Below are 9,984 nucleotides of genomic sequence, written 5' to 3'. Positions count from 1 at the left end.
TGGAAAAGACCCTGATGCTAGGAGGGATTGGGGGCAGGAGGAAAAGGGGATGACAGAGGATAAGATGACTGGATGGCATCACTGACTTGATGGACATGAGTTTGGGTAAACTCCACGAGTTGGTGATGGACAGGGAGGCCTGGCGTGCTGTGATTCATGGGGTTGCAAAGAGTCGGACATAACTGAGAGACTGAACTGAACTGAACTGATTGTTATTAGGAGATTTATTATGTTTCAGACTGATCAGGACTTTGCCCACTATCTCTCATCCTCAAAGTAATTCTGCTATTTTACTATCTCCTGTTCATCAGTAAGTGTATGAAATTTCACAGATAAACATTTATTTTTAAGTTCACATAAAAATGGAACAAATATTTTGAAAGTGAAACTATGTGTAAAAATTGTCTAAAGAATGTCTAGCACAGAGTAATAGTTTCCGATGTTTTCTCTTTTTAATCTCTCTAACATATTTATTCCTTTTTTTCCCTCTTTCAGCTTGTTAAGAGCCGTCTCTCATTTTCATCTCTTGATCTGACTGAGCAAGTGTTGATTTTATACCTTTACGATGTCACAGCTGTTTCTACTTGGTGGATGGTGTTACCAACAATGGTAGCAAGCTCTACAGAGAGTTTGCAAGTGAAATCAGCTTTAGAAGCCCGGCCTGAAAAGTGTTTGGAGCAAACATCTCTAGAAATCGGAGAAACCACTTCCTAACTGCTTTACTAAAATCTATTTCTTGCCGTTTTTTTTTTTTTTTTCTTTTTTCTTAATTCTACCTTCATTTTGGATCAAGCAGAAAGAGCTACCCTATAGTTCAGCCTGACTGTATAAATCATTTAATTAGATTATAGGTGGGGAGGGGCAAAACCTAATAGTAAAAGGGGAATTTATTTGCAGGACATATCTTTGTGTGGGTACTTTTTTCCTCAGGACCTGATGGGGAAGTGTGACATCCATGGTTCTCCTTGTCAGTTAACATTATCTGACTATATTATCAATAGTCTATTTGTAAGAAATACCTCATTCTTTTATTCTTTTACTCTATTATGAGAAGTCTTTCAAAACTTCTTTATTCCTCGTTCTTTTATTCCTTTATTCTTTTATGAGAAGTCTTTCAAAACCGTGTTTTCTCTGTTTATGTCTCAGACAAAATTGCTGAAGGAAGGGAGAAGTGCATAACAGACCTACGCTGAAAGTGCCATTTCAGATCTGGGAATAAATACTTCCCAATCAATTTATCATGCGCACTCTCAGTTCCTCTAAGGTGGAGATCACCACCTTCTTCCTGATTGGAATCCCAGGACTGGAGCATGTTCACGTATGGATCTCTGTCCCCATCTGCCTCATGTACCTGGTGGCCATTCTTGGCAATTGCACCACCCTCTTCGCGATCAGGACAGAGCCCCCACGCCATGCACCCATGTACTACTTCCTTTCCAAGTTGGCTGTCTCTGACCTGAGACTGTCCCTCTCATCCCTCCCCACTATGCTGTTGATCTTTGCTCTCAATGCCACAGGAATTTCCCCAAGTGCCTGCTTTGCTCAAGAATTCTTTATCCATGGATTCACAAATCTGGAGTCCTCAGTGCTCCTGGTCATGTCTTTTGTTCGCTTTTTGGCCAGCCACAACCCCCTGAGATACAGCTCCATCCTCCCCAATGCCAGAGTGGCCAAAATGGGTCTGGTGTTCCTCATTAAAAGCATGCTCTTAGTGCTCCCATTTCCTTTCACTCTTAAAAGTTTGACCTATTGTAGGAAGAGCCTACTTTCTCACTCTCACTGTCTCCATCAAGATGTCATGAAGTTTGCCTGCTCTGACAACACAGTCAACTTTTTCTATGGCTTCTTTGTTGTTCTCTGTATGATGACAGACAGCATGTTCATTGCTGTGTTCTATGTATTCATCCTGAAGACTGTGATGGGAACTGGATCCCACAAGGAGCAGCTCAAGGCCCTCAACACCTGTGTCTCCCACATCTGTGCTGTGCTCATCTTCTACATGCCCATCATCGCTTTGGCTTCCGTGCACCACTTTGGCAAGCTCAAGTGCCCAGTGGCCATGATCCTCATTGCTGACATTTTCTTGCTAGTGCCACCTCTGATTAATCCCATTGTCTACTGTGTGAAGACACACAAATTTGTGAGAAGGTTCTGGGGAAATTTGATCTAAAATAAAGGTATGGGGAAAAGTGAGGCAGGGTCAGCCAGGTTCAGGGAGTAAAACATACCTTTCTAAGCAAAGTATTATGGATGGGTCATTCTTGTCTTTCCTAATCATGATTGTAATCAGTACAACAGCATGTGGTCTGGGCATTGAGGTCTGTGAGCTTAGGACTTACATGGGCATTTATAGGTATGTATGGGATAATTTTGTAATATAATTAAAATCATGAACCAATACATGGATGTGGAATTTTAGTTACAGTGTTTACAACACACGGATGTAAAAATGGAAGTAGAGATTGTTTTCCCTTATAGAGAATGAATATCAGAGGAGCTGGAGTCTAAAGACATTACTCCAAACCAGTTACTGATTTTCTTTCCTGCAGCCTTCAGACATGTATTTACTGTGGGGACTCAATTTAAATTCTTGATTTCCCATTTAAATTAAAAAAGTCTGTTTTCAAATATGAGTTGCTTGTATATTTGCTCCCTTTGCTCTTTTTTTATTTTTATTTTTTTTTTTTAATTTTACGTTGGGTTATAGTTGATTTGGGCTTCCCTTGTGGCTCAGCTGGTAAAGAATCTGCCTGAAATGTGGGAGACCTGGGTTTGATCCCTGGGTTGGGAAGATCCTCTGGAGAAGGGAAAGGCTACCCACTCCAGTATTCTGGCCTGGAGAATCCCATGGACTATAGTCCATGGGTCGCAAAGTGTTGGATACGACTGGGCAACTTTCACTTTTCATAGTTGATTCACAATGTGGTGTTAGTTTCAGGTATACAGCCAAGTGATTCAGTTACATATTCTTTTTCAGATACTTTTCCCATTTATGTTAATACAGAATATTGAGTAGTGTTTTTCATGTTATATAGTAGGTCTGTATTAATTATCTCTCTTATATACAGTAGTGTGTATTTTAATCTCAAATTTCTAATTTATTTATCCTCACCACCTTTCCCCTTTGATAACCTAACCCTGTCTTCTAAGTCTGTGAGTCTGTTTTTGTTTTGTAAATAAGTTCATTTGTATCTTTTCATAGATCACACATGTAAGTGGTATCACATGATACTTGTCTTTCTCTATCTGGCTTACTTCACTTAGTATGATAATCTCCAGGTCCATCCATGTTGCTGCAAACTGCATTATTTCACTCTTTCTAACGGCTGAGTAATATCTCACTGTATAAATATACCATATCTTCTTTATGCATTCATCTGTCTATGGGCATTTAGGTTGCTCCCATGTCTTGGCTATTGTAAATAGTGCTGTTATGAACATTGGGGTGCATGAATCTCTTTGAGTTGGTGTTTTTTCTGGATATATGCCAAGGAGTGGGATTGCTGGAACATATGGTAACTATCAATTCCTGGGTTGGGAAGATCCCCTGGAGGAGGGCATGGCAATCCACTCCAGTATTCTTGCCTGGAGAATCCTATGGACATAGGAGCCTGCTGGGCTACATTACATAGGGTCTCACAGAGTCAGACATGACTGAAGCAACATAGCAGGCATGCAAGCATGGTAACTATATTTTAGTTTTTTAAGAAACTTCCATACTGTCTTCATAGTGACCACCAATTTACATTCCCACTAACAGTATAAGAGGATTCCATTTTCTCTATACCCTTTTGTTATCTGTAGATTTTTTGATGATGGCTATTCTGACCAGTGTGAGGTGATACCTCATTGTAGTTTAGTTTTGATATACATTTCTCTAATAATCAGTGATGTTGTCTTTGCTCTATTCTTAACCATCAAATAGAGACAAAGTGTCTCAGCAGTAAAGAATCTGCCTGCCAATGCAGGTGACACAGGAGACATGGGTTTGATTCCTGGATCAGGAAGATCCCCTGGAGGAGGAACTGTCAACTCACCCCAGTATTCTTGCCTGGAAAATCCCACTGACAGAGGAACCTGGTATACTATAATCTATGGGGTCACAGAGAGTCAGACACAGTTGAGCATGCATGCAGCCTTGAACTGACAATAAACTCATAATATTCTTTAAGATAGAGTAGGTTTGCTTTTCTTTTCCTCTAACTTACAACAGGGTTCCAAAAAGCCATATTTACTAAAAGAACAGAGGGGCAGTTCTGCTATTAGTAAGAAATAGGAAAGCTCTTAATAGTAGCATGGTAATTTTTAAAGCATTGATATTCTTAGATGCCTTAAAATATATGTTCTAAAATAATGATTTCAATGCTTTTAGATACTTGGTATTTTGGTATTTGGTATTTGGCATGTTCAATTACATTAAGAATGCTAGAAATAATTTTGAGCTAATAGAAAAAATGACATATTAGACATATATTAAGGAATATAAAATAATATTCATGCATATATAATTGCACTTTTAAAAAGGTAAATTATTTCCTATAAATTATGTCATTTGGTTTTTGTTCATGTTTTACTCACGAGTATTTAGTTGGGGACAAAAATAGAAAGCATAAAATTTAGAATAAGCTAACCAACAATTCAGAGAAGGCAATGGCAACCCACTCCAGTACTCTTGCCTGGAAAAATCCCATGGACAGAGGAGCCTGGTAGGCTGCAGTCTATAGGGTCGCATAGAGTCGGACATGACTGAGAGACTTCACTTTCACTTTTCATTTTTCATGCATTGGAGAAGGAAATGGCAACCCACTCCAGTGTTCTTGCCTGGAGAATCCCAGGGAGGGCGGAGCCTGTTGGGCTGCAGTCTATGGGGTCTCACAGATTCAGACACGACTGAAGCACCCTAGCAGCAACCAACAATTTGTACTGTGCAGTGAGAGAAAATTACTGTTAATAAATTGCAATGTTTTACTTCGTGAGTCAAAATCACAAATAATAGTATTGATGTTCCCAAAAAGCATTTGAAGAAGTTGTTCTCAGATGGCTAAATATTACTATAGATTTGATGTCCCCAGGTGAATTTCACTGAGTTCTTGTTAAACAACTGATGTCTCAATGTCTATAGCTTCTTTAGGAAAATGAAGGACAACCTTTTGTACATCCTCCCAGTTTGTACTATTAATTCTCTGAGGACCCTAACAGTTTCCAATTATGTTATGTTTATTAGTTCACATGTCTGCCTCTCTTGTAATTCATTTCTTTAAAATAACTGCACACATCACCCTGATTGGCATATCTCCAGCAGTTGTATGGAAATGACATCTGAATAGTAGTCTGACACATTTCTCAACTCTCAACACATTTTATTGCTGAACAACAGCAGTAAAAACCCTTAACAATTCAGAATATGGTAATAAATTTCAGGCATACAGAATATCCAGAATGATAGAAAACCTACTGCCAAAATCATTAAGGAGTAACTATATATTTTAGGTTAATGAAGCTGTCCTAAAAAACAGTTAATGTTCTGTTTAACCACAAGAAAGAGCAAATACATTGTCGTGAAAAACATGAGAAAGAATACTTATTCTCTTTTTAGTGTTTACCCTCAACTCAGAAATTCAAATCCTTACAATAACTCAAGTCATAAGATGTCAGTAAACGTTTCTTGATCAGAAGAGTACGTTTCAGTTTGTCACTTTTCCTCAATTACCATACAGGTTTAACGCATTTTCAATCAAGCTCCCAGTAGCATATTTAGAAATTCATCCGCTCTTTGTTCGCTGAACACGCGCAGAGTAAAAATGGTTCTCCGGCAGTTCCCCAGTCGTCTGCTGCGGAACCTTCGCCAAACCAGGGGGAGGCTACAGCCTGCGCCGTCTTTGCACAGCTACCTGCGTGCAGGCTCCTGATTCTCGAAGGAGGGTCCGAGGCACCACGAGGGAGTTAAAGAGTCCACCGGTGTGTTATTCTTAAAAGAAGGCCTGAGAGCTTGGGAAGCCCGGCCAGGGCAGTACTCCTTCACAGAGATTCCAGGCTAGCCTGGTGACTGAAGGCCTAAGGTTTAGAATTCTCTTGGAGAAGCACTTTTGGGGTGGCTGGGATGTCCAGGTGATGGTTCCTGCCACTTCAGCAACAGGCTGGGACAAGAAGTGGAGAGCAACATGCCTTCTACCTGGGTACTGTGTTTTAGGATTTTGCTGATGCAGAGGATGTCCTACCTGGTGTTGGTCAGATCCTTGGAACTTCACATGTTTCCTGCATGAACCTGTGTGAGCAGCTGTCAAACTCCGGTGGAGAGGGGATGCGCTGATTAGAAGTTTGGGGACCAAAATCAATTAGGTGATCTTTATTAGAAAGATTGCAATAAAATGTTTTAAAGCAAATAAAAATAGGTGGGTCTGAGTAAAAACAAGAGGGTACAGAAAGATTTAGGGATGTGAAAGTGAATGAGCATCAGTTGACATCTAGCTGTATGTACCTCTTTCCAGCTACATTACAAAAAACTAAAATTAGGTTTGTCATATATTGACACCAGTGTTGAGGATTTCTAGATGGAGTACCATAATATTTTTAATATTTGAGGTTTTAATTATACTATTAACACAATCATCGAGTTTTCTTTTTGATGAATTGGTGAAAACATAGGTTGTCTGGGTATATTCTTAGAAGAAGAATAATCCTGGTGGTTGTCAGGAACTGGGAATGAGGAAGTGAAGAAGTATTTAATGGGTATTGTTTCACTTTTACAAGGTGAAAGAGCTCATGGGGATGGATGGTGGTGATAACTGCTCAGTGTTATGAACATAGTTATTACCACTGAACTGTATGCCTAGAAGTGGTAAAGATTTGGGGCGGGATAAATTGGAAGATTGGAATTGATACATACACACCACTAAGTATAAAATAGATAACTAATAAAGACCTGTATAGCACAGGAAATTGAGTGCTCTGTAATAGTCTATAAGAGAAAGAGGATCCCAAAGTGTATGTATAACTGATTCAGTTTACTGTATACTTGAAACTAACACATTGTAAATCAACTATACCCCAATAAAAATTTTTTAATGGTAAAAAAAAAAAGAAATTCACCCAATAATTCCAAAAATAGATGTATAAGATTAAACTGAAGAGTATGATAATAATAAAAATTGTAACAAGGCTCTTTATAGTAAGAACAACTATTACTCAGCTATAAATTCTGTGTAGTTTGGTCAATGAATCAATGGGAAAAGCAAGGAAATATAAAAAACACACTTCAATATACCATACCTGATATGAAAACAATATATAATTAAGAAATATCAAAACAATATTGAAATAGGTTGACTATTCAAATAATTATGGTAGAAAAAGTCAGCACCTATTTAAACTACACATGTGTGGTGATCTTTAATCACACACAAAAATAAGATAAATGAATAAGTATGTTCAAAGCTAACTTTTAAATCTACTTTAATATAAGTAAATAAATTAACCTCTGGATGGGAACAATTTTCTAAAGAAATAAGAAAAATGTAAAAGCTGAAAGGAAAAGTGAAAAGCAATTAGATATTTGAATGCCTTTTAAATCATTACAATTTAGAAGATAATAATATGATATATGCAACGTTCACCATTTACCAGGTACCAGACTTTGGATTAAATATTTACCTGCATTAACTCCATTAATTTTTGCAAGAGCATGGTAGATTTTATGAGTTCCCCCCTGTTATGGGGATTAAGAATTTAAAGCTTTGAGCAGTTAGCTTATCCAGGGACACAGAACTATGGTGTTAGAAACTTGAAGCTACCCCAGGCAGTGTGTTTCCAGAGCTTACAAACTAACCCATTCAATTTAACAATTCACATTCTATGTGTGGTCAAATATGTATTTATAAGAATATATTTTGAGAATTATTTTCTATGATAAAAATACTATAAAATACTGAAATGTTAAATAATAGGAAGTATAATATAAACCATGATATACAAATAATATTAAATATTATTCACCCATACAACACAGCAGTCAGAACTAAGCGGTATTTGCTAAACACTAAATTAGATGTTTAGGATTAAATGAAAATAAAACATAGGCCTACTCTCAAGCTTATAGTCTGGTGGTAGGGAGAACAAACAAATAGTTAAATTCACTGAGTAAAGTACGGTAAGTTTAAGCATGAATGTAAGAAAGCACAAATAAAAGAATGGCAGTTTGCCTTTTTTAGTGAAGAATCAGAGGAAAGCTTCCTAAAGGAAGTTAATCTAATATAAAATATGATTTAATGGAGAATAGTGAGTAACATCAGGCAAATCTACAAGTAGAAATATATGTTGAAATATACACTACTACCCTGGTTCATAAATATATGTTGTGTGTGTACTACGTTGGCTTATTAAAAAGAGTTTAGGTCATAGATCATATAATATTTCTCAATGATAGAATTATGAATGATTTTTGTTATCTTTTAAATACTTTTCTGTATTTCCCAACACATTCACAAAAGTTTAATTATATATAAATATACATATATATGACATTTATAATTTTTTAAGAAAATCCCAAATATATTAAATGCATTGCTTGAAATAACACCAAAATGCAAAGTCATCTACTAATAGCAACTACTATAGAGTACACTGATAAAAGTGTTTCAACACTGAGCAGGCAATTTTGGTATTGAGCAATTGAATTTTGAGTTGAATATGAAAAGTACCTTCGGAGGAATGAAAGATTAACACACAGAGCAGGCTGCTTTATATACTGACCATCATAAAACTGGAAGAACGATTACACATTTCTATAATTGCTCACCCAAAACGTTCAGAACTCAGAATTTTTTATACTTTAGAAAGGCCCTGTAACACTTGGGGCCTTATCCTGTATTCTAACACAGTTATATTACTGAAGTGAAATGTGTTAATATTCACACAGTTGAAACAAATAATGTCCATAAGTATATTCACAACAGTTCATATTAGCATGGTTGTTTGCTGCTAATGCATTTGGGTATCAAACATGAAAATTTTTAATATGTATATATATGTATTTTTCGAGTTGTTTTTAAATATATGAATTGTGAAGTGTTGCGGATCTACAAAAAAAAAAAAAAAAGAAAAAAAAAAAAAACTTAGAAATCTCTTCCAAAGAAGCAATTAAAAAGCCATTGATATTGGTAAGAACTGGTGAAGGAATGTTTGGATGGTTAGCTTAGGGTGTGGTGTGGGCTGTCTGCTCTGCCACAGGACGGTTTCAGAGTGATAATCTCTGCTGTAGTGTGATGCTCATTAAAGAAAAATATTTTTCTTTCTTGTTTCATAGTTCTTCATTTCCACCAGCCTTTCATAGCTGCTATACAAGCCCTCTTTCTTCTCTAGGCGGAGTAATGTCTGGACTCAAAAACATAAATATTGAAAAACATTGTTTGGTATTTTACATCATTCCCTGGAGTCCTCAAAGAGTACTGTGTAACTTCATCTAGAGCATGCCCAGTTTTGTGACAGTTTTTCTGCCTCACCCCATTCCTACAATTCTTACCTAAATTCACAAAATTCTCTTACTTAAGTCTCCTTCCTTAAGTTTTTTTTTTTTTTTTTTATTCTGGGCTTACTAATAGGCTGCCTGACTAATAAAAATCTCTTCCATTATTAATCCTTTTTTTCTATGATGAGGTATAGATATTTTATGTCTATACCTTGGGACTATTGAACTTTTACATAATAGTTATATTCTATCCCATTGAAGGGGTTATAACCAAAGAGACATTTGGCAGCAACATGAAGATGCAACATTGAAATCTGAAATACTGAATTGTGGTATGATGAAATATAAAGGTTTCCCACAAAATGCCCAAGGCCAAAATAGCTTCTTTGCTGTTATGCTGGTCTTGGAGTCTAAAAAAACAAATGTTATTTCCATTTGCACTACTTTCTGCATGTTCATACATTGGTTTTTCTCCATGTAAAATACTGGCTTCAGGCATACACGTTTGTGTGACATTTAAG

At 36.7% G+C, this 9,984-nt stretch overlaps 1 pseudogene across 1 annotated transcript; it reads left to right on the top strand.

The window, feature by feature from the left end:
- The first annotated feature begins 501 nt into the window (after positions 1 to 501).
- Positions 502 to 2,175, top strand: LOC147358042 (olfactory receptor 51A7-like; annotated as a pseudogene). The gene has a single exon (XR_015142131.1). The product of XR_015142131.1 is annotated as an olfactory receptor 51A7-like (transcript).
- The last annotated feature ends 7,809 nt before the right edge of the window (positions 2,176 to 9,984 follow it).

This window comes from Bos grunniens, chromosome 15 (assembly GCF_055505025.1).
Source record: "Bos grunniens cultivar Pamir isolate PY7600 chromosome 15, Bosgru_T2T1.0, whole genome shotgun sequence".
NCBI lineage: Eukaryota > Metazoa > Chordata > Mammalia > Artiodactyla > Bovidae > Bos > Bos grunniens.
The sequence above is the reverse complement of the archived record's forward strand: the minus strand, read 5'-3'. Positions and strand labels throughout refer to the sequence as shown.